Raw genomic sequence first — 20,232 nt, 5'->3', positions numbered from 1 at the left:
TCCTAGGGGCTTTTTAATCTATCTATATTATGAAATCAGAAAAAATAGCCCAGAGGAAACAATTACTTTAATTTTTTATTTTTTATTTGTAATTAATAGTGGGTTACAAGATTGTAAAATTATTGGGTATAGTTCCACAGCACACTCATCACCAAAGTTCGATTTCCCCAACCCTCCTGCCTCTCAAAGATAACCACCAAGAGTCCTCACATAGTCTTAGAAACAGTTGTTTGCTTTTTATTTTGTTTGCAAGTTCATGTGTATCAGCTCTCTAGATTCCACATATGAATGAAACCATCCAGTAGTTGTCTTTCATCTCTTGGAAATAATTACTGTTAAATTGGGTCAGGTCCCATTTCCATGAAGAGTACCATTCTCTATTTTTAATTTTTCTTGACTTGTAAAAAGCAAATATGTAACATGGGATCATTTTAACAGTAAACTCAGTGTCCTCTGTGACACCCATAACCCATTACCCCCAAAAGTAGTGTATATGATTCTGAACTTTCTGTTCTCATTATAAATACTCATTACATTCTGCACTGAGTTTGCTTTTTTTTGACCAGAGCAGTGTTCAGCTCTGGCTTATGGTGGTGCGGGGGATTAAACCTGGGACTCTGAAGAGAGAGGCATGAGAGTCTGTTTGCATAACCACTATGCTGTCTACTCACTACCTGAGTTTTCTTTTTATAAAATTGAGATCATAGTATGCATGTTGAAAAACAGTATAACAACATCCAAAAACTTTTTCGGGAGTTTTAAAAACATAGTAACTGTTTATTTAACATTTGCTGAATTTTATGAAAAAAGACGCGGAATCTAAGTACATCTTTACAATAGGATGTCAGTAATATTTGACCTTTGCAAAGAGAGCAAGAACCAAATAGTTTTTCGGTATAATTATTGATTGATTAAATAGAAATTAATCAATTTAATAAATGAAAAGTGCTCAGGGTTTTATTATAATAATCAGAGATAGTATATCTGAAAAACAACTGTATTTAGAATGTTTCAAAGTTAAAATGTTAAAAAGTGGGTATATTCAAGTCCTCACTTATTTTGTCTCACCTAATGGAAGTATTTATTATTTTTTTGGGAGGGTAGGACAGAGAAATTGAGAGGGTAAAGGAGAGATAGGGAGGGAGATAAAGAGAGACACCTGCAGTCTTGCTTCACAGCTTGTGAAGCTTCTTCTGTAAGTGAGGACCAGGGTTGAACTGGGATACTTCCTCCAGTCCTTGCCCTTCGTGCCAGGTGCGCTTAACCATTGTGCTACCACTCGACTCCCGCAAATTTTTTTTTCTAATCCAGTTTTTTTAAAGAAAGGAGACATTAACAAAACCATAGAATAAGAGGGGTACAATTCCGCACAATTCCCATAACCCGATCTCCATATCCCATCCCCTCCCCGATAGCCTTCCCATTCTCTATCTCTCTGGGAGTATGGATCCAGGGTCGTTGTGGGTTGCAGAGGGTGGAAGGTCTGGCTTCTGTAATTGCTTCCCCGCTGAACATGGGCGTTGACTGGTCAGTCCATACTCCCAGTCTGCCTCTCTCTTTCCCCAGTAGTGTGGGGCTCTGAGGAAGTGGAGCTCCAGTACACATTGATGGGGTCGTCTGTCCCAGGAAGTCTGGTCAGCATCTTGCTGGCATCCGGAACCTGGTGGCTGAAAAGAGAGTTAACATACAAAGCCAAACAAATTGTTGAGCAACCATGGACCTAAAGACTGGAGTCAATAACAACAACAACGTCAATAACAACAATATAATTACAGTTATATTGTTAGTGCAGATGAAGTGTTGGGGGGTATTCCCTACATGCTCATGTGTACTTCTGCTTTCAGGTATATATTTTTCCTCTAGTTTATGGGCACGGGTGAACCTATGCTCTACCTCAGGGGACCTGGACTATATCTATGTTTGGGGACCAAATTGGGGAGTGGAACATCTGGAATGGAATTAGAGAATACTATGAAAGGAAAGGTCTCACCCGAGTGATGAAGCTGAAGGGTTGTCATTCCACACCTGAAGTCTCTGGTCACGCAAAATATTTTTTAATGTGATGCCAGAGAATAAACCTAGGGTCTTACATATTAGTAGTACTGCTGGCTCGATTTTGTTCCATATATTTTATAAAGACATAAAAGCATGGCTCCACCATCTATGCAGATTCTTACTATCCTTGGTGCTCTCATATGGTGCCTGGGATAGAACCTTTGACTTGATTGATAATTCACTGAACCTTTTTCCGGGCCTACTACATATTTTTGAAGATAATGACTTAGATATTTGCAATGTATTGGGTAGGGAAAAAAAGATTTAATACTATGTCCTTGCATGTACAAAATGTAAATTTGAAATAAGTCTATGTAATATCTCTTACTAGCTATCAGGCATTGCTCTAAATTGACACTGAATGTAACTCTGGTACCTACTATGAGTATATCATGCACAAGAAGAATTGAATTTCACTATGGTAATGATAACTTTTTCATATTTATGTATATACACATACATATGTATTTGTATTATATATACATGTATTACATATATATATATATATATATATATATATGCTGATACCCCAAAATCGTCCTTAGCAACTATTGTTTGTAATCACAAAAATACTATTATTAAAAATATAAGAAATATAAGCTAATTTGAAACACAAATCTTAAGCTTTATATTTTATATACTAATATGTCATTTCAACTGATATTATAAAAATGATCTGACATGAATCACAGACATAAATGGTAAATAGGAAAAGATTGATTAGTCAAGGTTGCATATCAACCTTCCAGTAATGGAAGAACACTCACTGTAGAAATGAGTTATCTTATTTTTACACATAGCATTAGCAAACATGGAAAACAGATCAAAATATGTTAGATTACTAAGACAATCATTCACTGATATGGAAAACTATTTGTAATATGAGAAGTGAGAAAAGGCAATTTATAAAGTGGTATCCTACTTACAAAATGTGGTCAGTCTATGCACAGAGAGGTTTTGGTGGTGGAGATTTTAGTGACTGCTCCTTTTTCATGGTATTCATTTATGATTTATAATTTTTAGAAAATAATTTATGGGGGGGAGGAAGAAAGAGAATTAGAGCACACTCTTAACTATGCTGGGGACTGAACTTGAACCTTATGCTTAAGAGTCCAGCACTTTATTTATTACACTACCTCCTAGGCCACAGCTTCTTTAAAAATCCTATGGTGAATATATGTTATCAGGAGAAGACCGTTCTTATAAAGCAACTTGTCCTAGGATGAAGAACATACAGATGATAATATCTTTCCCTTCTTTTACAAAACTCCATGGTATCTTAATTGTGCCCAATTCTGTGTCAGGTATAATTGTTTCTGAATTGTATTTTCTGGAGACAACATTTAGATCATAAGGAAAGTCACAGATAAAACTAATCCTAGTCATATCACTCTTCTGCACCCAGCTGTTTTCTAACACAGTAAACCGTGTTGGACTGATTTAAGCATTACTTACATTTCCTGCTAAACACATCTGTTGGGGCATCATGCTGATAGACTCTAAGTGCTTAATTTAGGATATATTTGTTTCATTATAACTTTTCGAATGAAGTAAATGAGTGCTATTGCAATTCTATTAGAAAAGAAAAAGGAAGAAGGGAAGGCAGAAAAGAAAGAAAGAAAAAGAAAGGAAGGAAGGAAAAGAAGGAAAGAAAATACAACTTACAAACTGTCAAATCTTACAGGTAATAAAAGTCATGTCTCAATTACGGCAAGGAATGTGGGAATCAGTTTAGAGTTGCTCAGATATGCTGTGGAGACTTTTTCTTCAACTCTTAGCACTGTTCAGTTCTGGTTTATGGTGGTGTGAGGGTTGAACCTGGGACTTTGGACCTCAGGCATGAGAGTGTTTTAGCATAACCATTATGCTTTCTTCTGTTCCCCCACCCACTTAGCATTATTTCTAGACAGTCTCAGTCCCCAAACAGACTCCAACAATACACTGTAACTGATCATCTTGTCCCAATTTTCAAATTTTATGTGAGTCAGGTTAGAACAAAAGAAAGGATATTGTTGTCTCCATTGCTCACTTGTTACATATTTCTGTCTACCTGATTTGGGTCATGGTATGTATGGGTGGGTAGGGTGAGTAGTATGTAGGAATGTAGTATTGGGAACATAGGGAAGGAGTGGAGCCAAAACAGAAGGTATAGTGCCAAGTGGGGACCTTGAGAATATGAGTCATGATCATTGTGTTGTCGCCCATGTCAGCTGTTGGTTTTGCTATTGTCACAAAGGTGCACTCATGGGTACCTTTGGAAGTCTCTAATGTTCCTGCTCCTTGCTAGGTAGATGGTAAATTGTTCTGAGCACATTATTCAAGTTTTTCTAGACGAATCTGTTATCTCTCTCTCTCCCTCTCCTTCCCTCCATCCACCTCGCCTTCTCCTTCTTCTCTAACAAATTCTTAAAATGTCCACATATCCTATAGAGCCCTCAGATATCTTCAGTGATTCCTCAGTTCTTTCAAAGTAAGCATATATTCTTTATCTTAGTATGTAAGGATTTCAATATGATGCCTACAAAGATTTATTCTTCTGCCATGACATAATTTGTACTTAAAACTTAAGCCATACCGAACTACTCAGTATTTTATAAATGGACACAGCATTTCCCCACAACCTTGCTTTTATGTGACTCAGGGTGTTGATAGTATATCCTTCCTAAAATCCATCCATCTCTACTCTTGGAGTCTAGGCAGTTCCCTAGATTCATTTAACGTGTTCACTTTCTTTCCACTGTGGAAGTAAACATGATTCTTCTCAAAGAGGTGAAGCATCGGAAGCTGTATTACATTACTATAGCTCCAGAAAAGTAAAAGTTAGCTGACTCCCTCAGCACTAAATGAAAGCTTGCTTTTATTGAACATTATGAATAAAAAAGCTCTTTGCTAAGTTCAAAGCAAAAGATACTGTTTTCCTTGCTTTCCTTAGTTCACTAGTAAAATTAAAAATATGCTTTCCTCCTTCTTTATATTTGTCATCTTCTGAGTGTTTGTCTTACTCTTCCCCCCAAGCATTTCCTTTTTAAAATATTTAAACCACAATTGAATAACTCCTAGAGATGTTTGTATAAAGTGTCAGTGTAAAAAAGTGGGCCATTGTGAATGATAATAAGACATGTTTGTATGACATTGAAATGATTTGGCAGATTCCAACAAATGGAAAGCACAGTAACCCAAATGTTCAAAAGAGGGTAGTTTTTAAATTTTGGAACTCTAAATGAAATTTATGGTGAGTAAAAGTGATGTAAATCAGTGTACAAATATAATTTACACTAATTTTAGCTGTAGAAGTTTTAAGATAGGGAGTTGGGCGGTAGCTCAACTGGTTAAGCACAGGTGGTGCAAAGTTCAAGGACTGGCCTAAGGATACAGGTTCAAGCCCCAGGCTTCCCACCTGCAGGGGGGTCGCTTCACAGTGGTCGCGATGAAGCAGGTCTGCAGGGTCTTTCTCTCCCCCTCTCTGTCTCTCCCCTCTCCTCCATTTCTCTCTGTCATATCCAATAACAACAACGTCAATAACAACAATATAACTACAGCGATTAAACAACAAGGGCAACAAAAGGGTATAAATAAATAAATAAATATTTTTAAAAAGAAGTTTTAAGATCTGTATCTGAACAGATTTTATTTTATTTTATCTTTTTGTATTATCTTTATTTATTTATTGGATAGAGACAGCCAGATATCAAGAGTGAAGGGGGTGATAGAAAGGAAGAGAGACAGAGAGACCTGCAACACTGCTTTACCACTTACAAAACTTTCCCCCTGCAGGTTGGGGACTTAAACCTGGGACCTTGAGCACTGTAATATTTGTGCTCAACCAGGTGCTCCACCCCCCCAGATCTTTTTTTTTTTTTAAAAAAAGTCTAAGAACTTATCACATAAAATTTTAGCAGGCATGCAACTTTATATTAAAATTGGTTTAGATAATTTATGACACATTTGCAAAGAATGGCATAGTCTAGGAGTTAATAAAATCTCACATAGCTGGATTTTACATGAGCTGACTATTGATCTGTAGTTTTGGGCAGGCCAGTCTCTCTGAATCTCAGATTCCTTGTACTGAAAGTAAAGGATTTAACTGGATCTTTAAATTTTTTTCTAGTTTTAAGATTCTGAATTTTCTATTTAAATTGTAAAAGTCTTATCTTTAAAATGCCAGCAGAAATGCTAGGCATCAAGTGATTAGTGAGTGATCTTCTGTATGTTATCTGCCCTGCATATATTCTTATGAACTTCTCACAGAATCGTGTAGAGTAAGTATAACTATACTGATAGGGAAACTCAGGGATTCATTAAACTCCACTGGGGCTGGTTAGAGCCAGCACTTAAAACCCATAAATGTCTGATCTAATCTCAGCTCTTTCCTCTTTGCTACTTAAGTCTTTCTTGGACAACTGTGATATTATGATTTCTATGCAAAATATGCCATGACTTTTCCAACAACTTAATAGTTTGTGCTAGACATGTGTTTTTAGCCAGTAGCATTATTGACAGTTTGGACCAGGTCCTTATTTGTTGGGGTAGGGGCCTGTCCTGTGCATTATAGCAGTTTCTATGGTATTTATCCATTAGCACCCACACCTTTAATTATGACAATTAAAGATGTCTACAGGTATTGCCAAATATTCTTGGGGGACCAAATTACCTCCATTGAGGACAACTGACTTAACACAAACTAAATCACCAAGTGTGAAGACATAATTTGTTAGCTAAGGCAAAGAAAAACTAAGGCTATCTTGGATTTCAAAGATCTCAATGGAAATGACCAAGAAGAATCTCTGCAAAGGATACCCTTCATCATTCAACAAAATTTGCTATACACATTGTAATTGCATGGCCTCTAACCTTTTGAGATACTGGATTATCAGAAAAGTCTTGACATATTTTTCTATTCATGGTGTTTGCTGCTCTGAAACCTGGCTCTATATTTATCAGAGTTTGTCTCAAGGGGATTCCTCTCTGAAGTATTTCAGGTGATGAGGGAATCTCATGAAGTTGTACCAAGTCCCTCTGCTAGAGAATGTGCCTCATGAGACTAGGAACCATGGAGTTGGCATAGGCCTTTTATCATTTTGCTTTTAATGGCTGGAAATGCCTGTTGCCACATGGTAGTCTGTCAGAACATATTAAAAGGGTGTAAGTAGTGAAAATAGGCTTCACTATATATACATCTTTTCTTATTAAGTTTTTGTATTCTGTCCATGAACTTCATTGAGTTTGTTAATTCAGCATGTTCATATTTTGCTTTTTAATTATTTTAAGGTAGTTGGAAATATTAATCAAGTTGGAAATATGAATGAAGACAGTTAAGGAAGAAACATGCTTGTATGATGTGCATTCAAGCAGAGAACTCGTCAGTTACGGGAAGAAAATCTGTGGAAATACTTTTGAGGCAATCACTGTACAGAGCATTTGTAATAACTGGTGCTGACAGCATTAGTACTTAATTCTCAGGAAAGATTTATTTTAAATACTTCATCAAATATAGAGAAACTGACAACACTTTGATAGTAATTTCTATGCCAGGGAAAATTGTTGAAAAAATAGGTTAGGTTGCTCAGAAGAACTTCCTTCCTGTTAATTTTAAAACAATGAAATTCAAATCATTGACTATTTTAAAAATAGATTCTATTTGGTTTGCTTTCCTTTTTGACTCTTGTGACTAGCCATTTTAGGGTTACCTGCTGTGCCTCATGATATGAAGTATAATGCATGTTATTGATAAATAAATAGCATGCCAAATAAAAGTTGTAATGAGACATCATGAAATAACAGCCTATATCAAGACTGAAGCCAACATATATGAGATTGTTGTAGCCCTTATACATGGGCACAGAGGTGTGGGGGCAGGGGTGAGACTCCAGGTTCTGATACTAGGCATCGTAGATGACCAAGCAATGTTCTGACCTTTCTCTCTCATAAAATAAGTAAGTCTTTAAAGATGAATAAAAGTAGAAACGGAAGAGCTTATCAGTAGAACTGCTTCCCGTGCTTAACACTGTGGGTTTGATTTGATCCCCCCCACCCCCCACACTATATAGGTGCAGCCAGGAGAACACCATGGGTAGTGGATATCTCCTTATCTCCTTCCCTCCTCCCCTCCCTCCCTTCTTCTCTTTCTTCTCCTCCTTCTCCTTCTCTTCCCTTCACTTTCTGTCTTTTTTTATTTTGGCTTCCAGGGTTATCTCTGGGGCTTGGTGCCTGCACTGCCAATCCACTGCTCCTGTGACCATTTTTTCAATTTTTTTTTTTATAGGACAGAGAGAAATTGAGAGGGGAGGGGAAGAGAGAGAGGGAGAAAGATAGTCACCTGCAAACCTTCACCACTTGTGAAATGACCCCCCTGTAGGTGGGGAGCCAGGGAGCTTGAACCAGAATCCTTGAGCAGGTCCTTAAACTTTGTACTGTGTGTGCTTAATCCAGTGTGGCATCCCCCACCACCACCGCCCCCCCCCCCATATAAGAAATAAAAATTGCCAGGAAGTGATTCAGTGGTAATGTGCATGCATGAGACACAAAGTTTAATCTCTGGTATGGCATTTAAAAAATAGAAATGGGGTTAGGTGGTGGCAACATCCAATTGAGCATAAGGACCTGGGTTCAAGCCCCTGCTGTTCCCCACCTGCAGAGGGGACTTTTCAGTAGAGGTGAAGCAAGTCTGCATGTCTCTCTCTCTCTCTCTTCCTCTCCCTCTCTGTTGCCCCCTCTAATAAAAGAAAAAAATAGCTGCTAAGAGAGGAGGACTTGTACAGACATTGAGCCCCAGTGATAACCCTGGTGGCAAGAAAGAAAGAAAGAAGAAACGGAAGAAAGAAAGAATATCAGAAGGACAAGAGACAGAATGAAGTTACAGGAATAAGAAGCATGAAGCAATTGTTTATGAAAATAGAAATGTTAAAAGGGTAAAAATGATGTTCACACAGCAGTCAGAATATATGGCCAACATGGTCAAATGTAAATTGCCACTAACCACAGAGGTTATATGTTTCTCTTCAGACATTTTCAATACATGGAGGTATTGGAACAAAATCTATAGAGATTTATATATGAGAGTGAAGTGCAGTGGAAACATGGTGGTTCTGTTGCTTGTAGATTCCTGTGGGGTCAAAACATATTAAAATCAAGTTAGATGTGAATCATTTTTTAAAATAAAAATTTTAATTTAAAATTTTAAAATTTTGTTTTTATATATCAAATTATATTTTAAGTACTCATGGACAGCTTTCTACTGAATTCACCTAGAGAATTAAAAAAAATTAAATTATAAGCATTTGAATTTGTTTACTTTTGCAAATGAAGTACATCATTAATATTTTTTTCCCAAAATATCTTAAGTTCAGGTTTTCTGACTAAACCTTTCCTAACCCTCATATTCTTTGTTGATTGCCAGAGGTTATGTGCCTTCTGCCAACTTATTGCTCAAGTGTTTCGGCTCCATGTTGGAGCTTTGAGATGATAGTGGAAGTTCTCATTGCTAGAAATTTGGATTAGACTCAGGTAATAATTTATTGAGCTATGTTATTTGAGTTTCTCAAACATTATGAATCACAGTTTCCTCATTCTTAAGTAGTGATAATAATATGTGCATAGTTATAAGGCTTAAAGTTAATGTTTATTTACTTTCACAGGTACAGAAATTGGTGTGTTTATGTTGTTATGCTCTTAGGATTACTGAATAAATAATAGTATTGGATAACCAAATCTGAAAAGCGTACCATATCAATAACATATTATTTTAGGATTACCAATACCAAAACATAGTATTAAAAATTGCTGCTGTTAACTTTTTAATATGTTTATGTCTTTTCAGCATTAAAAATAGTGTATTGAAAACTTGATATGAATTGAATAAGGTTTTTTTTTTAGCTCCCAGTAACCCAAAGATAGAAGCATATGATTGCAAAATTATTGCTTTTTGTTATCTTAAATGAGTTTTAAGACTGAACATTAGAAAAAGATAACTCATTAGGATATGTAGTCTGTTCAAGAGAAAGCTGAGGTTTGTTGAAAAAGTGAGGTAATGGGGCCAGGTGGTGGTGCACCTGGTTGAGTGCACATGTTATAATGTGCAAGGAGCTGGGTTTGAGCCCCCAGTTCCCACCTGCAGAGGGCAAGCCTTGTAAGTGGTGAAGCAGTGCTGCAGGTGTCTCTCTTTCTCTCTCCCTCTTTCTCTCCACTTACCCTCTCAATTTCTGGCTGTCTCTATCCAATAAATAAAGATAATAACACTTTTAAGTGAGTTAATAAAGCATATATATTATATATGTACTTTATTCTTATATAAGAATGGTGGTGGGTATGGTGTGGCACTATGCATTATAATCTTATAATCTTGTAACAGACTATTAATAACAAATACAATTAAAAATGAAATAAAAGAAAGTTAAGAAATCATATTTATTCATATATTTGGAAGCACTAAGAATAGAGATGCTTCCAAAATGCTTCTAGATTTCTCAATTGTGTTGTGTTATGCAGCTCTGTCTTCTTTCAAAATAACTATAGTATACTTGAAAATCATGAGCTGACCCTTTATCAGCAAATGATATAAAACATGTCACTCATTACTGCTGCATTAGTTAGAAACTGATTAAATGACTTGGACAATTTCTCTTGTTTCTGTCTCCCTGACATCAGCAGTTATGTCTAGTTTCAGGTCATATTTGTTGAATGCATTGGGACTGATGAACTGGGTTCTTTTTCCAAAAAACAAAGATTATATGCTTGAGTAGAGCTGATCTTGTCCCACTGCCTACAAATTAATCCTAAACATCCTTATATATGTGCTTTTGCTACTGGCAGAAGTGGAAAACAATTGTTGATGTCTGGTGTTTTATTTTTCTTTCTTTTGTTTTTTTCACCAGAGCACTGCTCAGCTCTGGCTTATGATTTGCTGGGAATTAAATCTGAGGTGTTTGATGCCTCAGGAACGAAAGTCTTTGGCATAAACATTATGGCACATCCCAGCCTTTTGTATCACTACATACCTGTTTCTCCCATGATTATGATCAGTAATTATTAGTAATTAGTTGGCTAAGTCCAGTGTTCGTAATATATTTCCCTTGTCTATTCTCTTTTATATACTTAAAACATAGGATATACACTTTAATAGAGACTTTAGTTCAAGAAGCTAAGTTAACAGAGAAAAAATGAAATAACACATGGAAGTCCAAAATGACTAGTTGATAAATCTGATTCTTCCTACCCCATGGAGAACAGTAAGAAGTGACAATGTTATTTTAGATCCATAGTTTCCCCATTAAATAAATTGACTCTTGTCACTAGTAAAGTCCTCTATTATTCCTATTTGTCTTCTGCTTCAAAGACTGTCGTAAAAAGAAAAAAAACTTTATTCTTTTCTAGATAGCAGGACTGTAGTGACTAAGGGAGTTATGCCACTGTGCCACCTTGGCATTTGATACAACCAAGAAACTATCGAAAATATCAAATGCTCTTACCGCCATCATTCCCATTTGTCAGATTGGTCTCCCTGAGGTAATATACCTTTTAGAGAGAAGGTTGGACAAGTGGGTCAGATTGCAGCAAACCTACTCTTTCAGATTGCTCACTGTGAACCAGGCAGGTCTACCTGTGACCTACAGGTCAAGGGGACTTTCATATCTGCTGTCTACTTTGAAACAAACAGTTCTATTTTGTTCTCTAAAATAGGGAAGTTCAATGTTTCCCTGTCCTTTTCTTGGATCTGAGAACTTCTCTTTCTTCCAAGGTCTAGAGCACATAACAATTTTTTGATATTTTGTTAGTGTTTTTTCTTCTTGGTTGAGGTTATGCACATATCAATTCCAGGGCCCATTGTTTTCCCCCAGATGAGTGTTTAGAAATAATGATTGTATCTACATTAACTGCATAAAGAGTCAATAAGATCTCCCTACTGCTTTCTAATGGTTTTGGTGTAAATTAGACCCTCACTATTTTTAATCTAGCCTTAAGTATTAGGAGCTGTCAAGTCAGTTGTATCAACTGTCACATCCTTAGTATATAACCTGGGTTTGTACACTTAAAGGAAATGGGTTTTCCAGTAGTAGGAATGGTATGTCTGTTCACTTAATTTCAACTTTACATTTTAACTAATTTTTTTAACTTTATTTGATTTGATAAGAGAGAGAAATTAATGAGGGAACATAAAAAAAAAACACACACAAACAGAAGACAGGGTGGGTGGTGGCGCATCTGGTTGGGCGCACATGTTACAGCGTGCAAGGATCCAGGTTCGAGCCCCTGGTCCTCACCTGCAGGGGGAAAGCTTCACGAGTGGTAAAGCAGGGCTGCAGGTGTCTCTCTGTCTCTCTCCCTATTTCTCCACTCCTCTCAATTTCTGGCTGTCTCTATCTAATAAAAATAAAGATAATTTTTAAAAAATTTTAAAAAGAAGACAGAGAGACACCTGCAGCACTGCTTCACCATTTGTGAAGTTTTCTTCCAGCAGGTGGGGACCAAGGGCTTGAACCAGGGTCCTGGAGCATGGTAACATGTGCACTTAACCAAGTGCACCACCACCTGGGCTCTCAACTTGATATTTTATAACAAAGTTATTTAGCATAGAGTAGTGGTTCTCAAAGTATGGTCCAGCAATAGCAATATTAATAGTAATACTACCTGGGACATATATGGGCAGATTCTTGAACCCCACATGAGATGTGTCGAGTAAGAAACTTGTGGACAAGGAAGGTAGAGGAAGTGTGGTTTATGACATATTGCCGCATTCTGAAGTGTGACAACCACACACATAAGAATGTTTTTCTCTTAGACAAATGAGCTCATGTGGATATTTCAGCTTGTTTTTTGGCTGTTGATGACCTCAGAAATTTTAAAATACTAACTGGACCCAGGGGAATTCATTATCCCTATTTACCTTTGGTATTCTGCTCTGCTACATACTTTTCATTAAGCATTCACTAAAGAGTTTTGGATAACTCGAATTTTCTTTCAACTACATTTGTGTTAAAAGAAAAAAAAAGAACAAGGGATGATATAGATATACTCACTGAAACATTTTGATTTTTATTATCTTATAAAAAACAATGTTGTGACTAGTAATAATCTAATTTTAAATTGTTATAGTTGATTATTTTAATTTTCATATATGAGTAGCATCATATAGTTTAAAAGGCATTACTTTTGTGTAAAAAAATTGAATGCCAGAAAGAGAAGGAAGAGTATGGGATGATCTTACTCATGGACAGAAGCTGAGAAATTAGAACAGAAAGGGGAAACAATAAGTAGAACTTGGACTGGATTTTGGGGTATTACACCAAAGTAAAGGACTTGAAGGGGGTGAGGGGTTTTCAGGTCAGTACATGATGGTGAAGGAGGACCTAGGCTGAGGGTGAGAATGTTTTGCAGAAACCTTAGGAACTTTACACATGTATCAACAACTGTATTTACTGTAAACCATTAATCCCCAATAAAAATGTTTTTTTAATTGTATGCATTGAGAAAGTTATACAATTGTTCTTGACTTTTTGTGGCTTCCCCTAAAAAAAAAAAAAAATGGAAATGAAACTCCACACTGTTTCAAGACTAAATTAAGTGATATTTGTTAAAAAAATATTTTATTAGAAATTCTATAACTTATTAAACAACTATTTCTACTTATTTTTGTCTTGGTTGATCTCATGCCTAAAATGTATAATGTTTAGATTTTATAATTTTAATGAAAAGGGTACTCAGTTTCAGTGAATGAACGAAATAGAGAATCAAGCAACATCATGCAGACCTGATGCTTAGAGGAGCACTAGATGATTTTATACCAATTTGTAACAGCTCCTCCTTCAAAAATATAAATCCCTTTTTAAAATTTTATTAGTGATTTAATAGGTTTAAAGTATTTTAAGATTATGGGCCTGTAGTTTCATACCCATACATGTTGTGTACTAATTACGATGTTCCACCGACGACCCACTTGCCTCCTAGTTCTAACAGGCTTTGAGAGTGTTTAAGTTAATTTTGAAAAATACAGGTCAGTACGTGTTTATCATAACTAAAACGTTAGTAATCTCCTGCTATCCCCCTTTTCTTCTCACACTGAGGAAGCCAATATTTGTAGCCTGATGTGAAGTATTCCAGACTTTTATCTATGTTCTTGCAAGTATCTATAAGCATACACATATCATGCAGCTTGTTTCGTTAAGTGAAGTAAGCCAAGGACAGGTAATTGGAGACTCAATGATATTCAGAAATTAGTCTTAAGCCTGTGAAACCGGCACACTAAGACAGTCCTTGCTTGGTTAGTCATTTTGTAGACCATTGTGTGCTGCTGGGGCTTTTCTTATGGCCTAAGAATTTGAAAAAGTGATGGACTTGTATTCTGGACTCTTCATTTCTCACAGCTAACAAAACATCTAAAAGGTTATGTTTCTGTGAGGAAGTAGGAAACACTTACTCATTGGGTATCCCAGACTTAGTCTATGTATTTATTTTCAGTCTTCGCTAGGAGGTAAACCTTGGATTGTACCCATGTTGTTTTCACCATTCTCTGAACCTCCGTCAGTCATTTTGGTCTATTCTTCCTTCTTATTTATTTATTTATTATTTATTTATTTGTTTAACTATCTATTTATCTGAGAAACAGACAGACAGAAATATGGAAAGACACTACAGCACCACCTCATTGTCTGTGGAGCTTCCCTGGTGCCATCCATGACACTTCCTTCCATGTGGTGCCATGGCTCAACCCAGGGACATTACTCATGCTGAGTTTTTGTGTTCTATTGGGTAACCTATCTTCCATCCCATCTCATTTTGTAATTTTATATTTTATATATTTTTTAAATTTATTATTGGATAGAGACAGAGAGAAACTGAGAAAGGGAGGGGCCAGAGGAGGGGAGATAGGGAGACAGAGGCACCTGCAGCCCTGCTTCACCACATGTGAAGCTTTTCTTCCTGTAGATGGGGAGCAGGGCCTTGAACCCAGGCCCTTACACACTGTAATTTGAGTGCTCAACCAGGTGTGCCACTGCCTGGCCCCTCTCATTAGGTTTTAAAAACTGCATCATATTTTTGTCATTTGATTTTTTTAATTCACTTATATCGTTTCTACCACCGGCCAAAGTCAGTGAATAGAGATATGCTATTATTTTTTTAATGGGAGAGAGAGGGATGCAGAGTGAGAGAAAAAGAGGGAGGGAGAGGGAAAGAGAGAGAAAGAGATAGAAACCAGAGCACTGCTCAGCTCTGGCTTATGGTGGTGCAGGGGATTGAGCCTAGGACTTTGGAACCTCAGGTATGAAAATCTTTTTGCGGGACCTGGCATTAGCTCAGCGGGTTAAGCGCAAATGGCAGGAACCACAAGGACTAGTGTGGCTCCCCACCTGCAGGGGGTCACTTCATAAGCGGTGAAGCAAGTCTGCAGGTGTTTATCTTTTTCTCTCCCTCTCTGTCTTCCAGTCTTCTCCCAATTTCTCTGTCCTATCCAACAACAATGACAGCAATAACAACAACAATAATAATAACAATAAACATCAAGGGCAGCAAAAGGGAAAAAAATAGCCTCCAGGAGTAGTGGATTCATAGTTTAGGCACTGAGCCCCAGCAATAACTCTAGAGGCAAAAAAAGAAAAAAAGTTTTGCACAGCCATTATGCTATTTCCCCTGCCCGAGATAATGTCATTTTTAATAGATGCATAACATTCCATTCCATAATGTGGATATGTTGAAATGTAGTCAACTGTTCCTCAGTTGAAGTACTATCATATTTCCAGGTTGTTACTACAAAAAAGAGTAAAGCTTCCATATATATATATATATATATGTGTGTGTGTGTGTGTGTGTGTGTGTGTGTGTGTGTGTGTATGTATATACCTATACTTATATGTAAGATTTCCAAAAGTGGCATTAGTATGTCAATACTTTCTGTACTTTTAATTTTAATGCTATGATTTGGGTGGTGACAGCAGAGGAAAGCTTGTAGGGGTTAACACTCACCTTGCAAAAAAAATAAATGTGTTTCTTCATATCATTATCAGAACTGGCTGTAATTGTATGTTTTCCTTTTTAGTCAAACTGAATGAATATGGGCAATATTTCCCAACAGCTTTAATTTTCTAGTGGATATGCAGGAATTAACATCATAATCTGGCTCTAGAACCTATGTTCTTTATGACAACACTGCTTGTTAGTTTTACTTAGAGATTTAGTGGGAAAAGCAAACAAACTTAGAATGATTTTTCTGAGAGAATCTTTCAGACCTGGAAAAGGAGAGTCCTGCTATTAAGAAAGATAGCATGGTGTTGTCACAAGCTGTAAATCACATATTTAGGTTTTCTCAATTTTAGCTATTTAATTCTTAAAAATATTTTATTTACTTTTACTGGCTAGTGACAGAGAGATTGAGAGGGAAAGGGGAGATATAGAAAGTGAAAGGAAGAGAGGAACCTGCAGCACTGCTTCATCACTTACAAAGAATTCCCCTTATAATGGGGGCATGAACCCGGGTCCTTGTACGTGGTGGTCTGTGCACTCAACTGTGTGCACCACTGCCCAACCCCTCCTTTATTCTTTCATTAATAGAAGGAAAGATAGCCAAAACCATAGCAAATGAAACAACCATTTACTGATCATCTAACTTTGACAAAGTAAGCATTTGACACATGAAAAGGAATGCCACATTATGTTAGATAGTGACTTTAAAGAATGAAGCTACTTAAAGAACACTGTGCTAAGTGCAAAGACTGAGTCAGCTCAGGATTGTAATGGGATCAGTGCAGGAGATGTGGTACAGCATGTGCTCTATGATCCATTCTAACACTATAGCTAAACTAGTACAGGGAATAAATTTAGGGATTGGTATAATGAGTGGGCACTATGGCTGACCCTTCCGCCAGAAAGAACCCTTGTGCAAAGGTGTAGCATATAAGGTATGTTTTGCAGTCTCCTTGATAAGTTTAGTCATCTGGGTACTAATTAAATTCCACATTGATGGGCTTGATTCTAGAACTTTGAATCAGGTCTCCAGGGAGGAGTGTGGGGCCTCAGGTAATTCTTATGAGGGGAGTTTGGGGAACACCAGACAGATAGAATATAGATGTTCATGAATGTATTTGGAATTTTGGAAAGAATGGTTGAAGATGAGACTAGGCGAATGACAGTCATTTTGTATCATGTCTGTTTTTTGTGTGTGTGTGTATGATTAGTTTCTATTTATGTGTTACTTAATTCTGTTGACGTTTTAGCTATCAGTAGATGTAGTCAACTGATCATTTACTTAGACAGAGGCAGCTGAATTTAATTGCAGTTTGGACTTCAGTCCATTTTACAGGGTTCCCAGTCTTGTCTTATTTATAACCTGAGAAACAGCTGAAGAGGAGAATAGGGAATAGAATCAACATTGTTTGTCTATAGCATGCCCCATGACTCTTAATGGTGTCTCATTTTATTCATTAGCAAGCTGAGGCTGAGAGGTTAATTACATAGGTCACACAGCTAATAAGTGATGCAACATTCAAGCCTAGATCTATAAAGCAGGGAAAATGTGATTCACCTAAATGTGTGCAGAATGCTCATTCACTTGATGAAAATCAATCTGTAGGAAATGTAGGGGGGAGGTGCAGGGGTTAGTGATAGAATTTTTGACACTTGTTATCACATGAAAATGTGTGCCCAGTATCATGTTGTCATTTTTTCCTTATGAAAAAAAAAAGCCAGTTATCAACCAATTATATAATCCATGTGAATGTATCTTTACTTAATAATGTTGGTTCTGTATTCAGAGTATTCAAAAAAAGTTCAAACTGTTTGCTACCATCATAATACCAAGAGTTTGTTCAGAGACAATAGAGTTGTAACTCAGGACAGAAACTGTTGGTCTACAGATATGAATCCTGAGGGCTTGGGATAGGCTATACTAAGAAAAACAATGGAAGGGTCGAGTTTAGAATCTGTTAAAATTAGTCTGTTAAAAATTAGAATCAAGGGGCTCTGGGTGGTGGTACACCAGGTTATTAAGCACATCTTGTACGAAGCACAAGGACCCGCTCAAGGATTCCTGCAGGGAGGTCCCTTCACAAGTGTTAAGCAGGTCTTTCTCCCTCTTACCTCCCCCACCCCCAATTTCTCTCTGTCCTAGGAAAAAACAAAAGCCACAGGTGTACTGGATTCGTAGCACCAAGCCCCAGCAATAACACTGTAGGCAAAAAAAAAAAAAAAAAAATTAGAAGCAGGGTTGTCCATTTTGGTAATGTGTGCTACTTAGCCATGTGCAAAATCAGGTTTGAGCCAGGCCGTCACCACCGCATTGAAACAAGTTTCAGAGCTGTGGTCTCAGTCTTCCTCCTCTCTCTCTGTTTTTCTAATAAATAAAATAAATCAGAACCTAGCAGAGACCAGATCTGAAAATCTTTCAAACAGAAATCACCAGTTATTCAGACAAATAAGTCTCAGTTCAGCCCATTTTTTTGAGATCAACTCATCCTGAGTTTTCTCTTACCTGTGCTTCTGGAAGCCAGAAGCAGAAATTTTCCAAATTTACACTACAGCCTAAATTTTTTTCTTTTAGGGTTATCTCTGCGTTCATTGACAACACCACGATTCCACCACTCCTGGCAGCTATTCCTTTTTTTTTCTTTTCTTTTTTTAATATTTATTTTCCATTTTGTTGCCCTTGTTTTGTTTTTTTTTATTGTTGTTGTCATCGCTGTTGGATAGGACAGAGAATAATGGAGAGAGGAGGGGAAGACAGAGAGGGGGAGAGAAAGATAAGACACCTGCAGACTTGCTTCACTGCTTGTGAAGTGACTCCCTGCAGGTGGGGATGGGGCCTCAAAAGGGTATCCTTAGGCCGGTCCTTGCACTTCGCGCCATGTGCGCTAAACCCATTGCGCTACTGCCCGACTCCCCCTTTTCATTTTAATTCTGTAAGACAGAGAAATTGAGAGGGGTGGGGGGGAGATAAGAAGAGAGAAAGACAGACACCTACAGACATCCTTCACTCCTCATGAAGCGGACCCCTCGCAGGTGGGGAGCAGGAGGTCAAACACAGATCTTTGTGTGGGTCCTTGTGCATGTATGTATAACCAGGAGCGCCATGGCCCGGTCCCAACAGCCTAAAAAAAGCTTTAACTCCCCATCATTGATGAAAACTTCCAAAATTATGATCAATCACTGGGAAAAATAGCCGATCATTATACTCTCATTACATAAACTATTCAACTATTCTACGATTACTCACCTCTGTTTCAGTCTGTGTTTTGGTATGAGTGCTTTTGCTTGCAAACTGTTTTCTTGATCTGTGCAAAACAAACCTCTAACAATTATGACTTTGGTAATTCTTTAGTTTTATTTAGGCGATTTTTGAACTTTGGGCAAGTCAGAGCAGCAAATGAATGGACTGATGGGGGGAGAGGTGAGTGCCCCCTAGTAGAGTGATATTTCAGTTTTCTGTAAGTCATGTGCTTAAGGGGAATCACTCAGTCCTTATAAGTGATTACATTTTGTTTGTTTAAAAGCATGTGCATGAGATTTTCCATTTTGAATTTTGTGGTTCTTTTTTTTAGATTGAAATTCTTTCATAAAAAAAAAGTGAAAATGGGGGTAGGTAGCATAATCGTTATGCAAAGAGACTCTTGCCTGAGGCTCCAGAACCTCAGGTTCAATGCCCTGCCCCACAATAAACCAGAACTGAACAGTGCTCTGGGGTAAAAAAAAAAAAAAAAAGCAAGATTAAGGGGCTGAGCAGTGGTGCACAGTCACGGTAAGACAGGCATGCTACCACCCCACCTAATCATTTACTTCTCTAGTCCTTTGAAAGCATGAGCATCTTTGTGCTGTGTACAGAGGCTCTGTGTCCAGGGGTCATGATTCACTTAAGAGAGGAGGAGGGAGAGTGCCCACTAGATGATGAGCTTCAGGACTTTAGGAATGTGAGAGGTACTGAGGAGGTCCCATTTATATCCTCACTAAGTTTCTTCGAGAATGAGAAAGGATAAGAGATCAACTGGATGTAATAGAGCACTCAGTTTAAGTCTGAAGACACTGAAAAAAGTAGAGGATGGTGGGCATAGGAAGAGTTTGGCAGTGAAATGCTTTCTAGTCAGTGATTTGTCTCCTTGGAGCTGAGTGATTTGGGGAAAGATAAAGTTCTGACTAGGTCTATGGAAGGAAAGCTGATTGTTTTCTGTTCCAGTAAGTGCTTTTGCTAACATCTGATTGCTG

General features: G+C 37.4%; 1 protein-coding gene across 8 annotated transcripts in view; it reads left to right on the top strand.

Moving 5' to 3' along the window:
• Positions 1-20,232, top strand: part of ATP10D (ATPase phospholipid transporting 10D (putative)) — a 124,790-nt gene that overhangs the window by 22,065 nt on the left and 82,493 nt on the right. The window contains exons 2-3 of one of the 8 annotated variants that reach the window (XM_060188094.1): positions 3,635-3,739; positions 9,452-9,558. The exons of 6 other annotated variants lie outside the window; for them this stretch is intronic. The gene's annotated coding sequence lies outside the window, so the exon portion shown is untranslated. The remainder of the gene's footprint in view (positions 1-3,634; positions 3,740-9,451; positions 9,559-20,232) is intronic. One more of the 8 variants, XM_060188093.1, reaches the window with a different exon arrangement.

Source organism: Erinaceus europaeus, chromosome 3 (assembly GCF_950295315.1).
Source record: "Erinaceus europaeus chromosome 3, mEriEur2.1, whole genome shotgun sequence".
Taxonomy (NCBI): Eukaryota; Metazoa; Chordata; class Mammalia; order Eulipotyphla; family Erinaceidae; genus Erinaceus; species Erinaceus europaeus.
The sequence above is the reverse complement of the archived record's forward strand: the minus strand, read 5'-3'. Positions and strand labels throughout refer to the sequence as shown.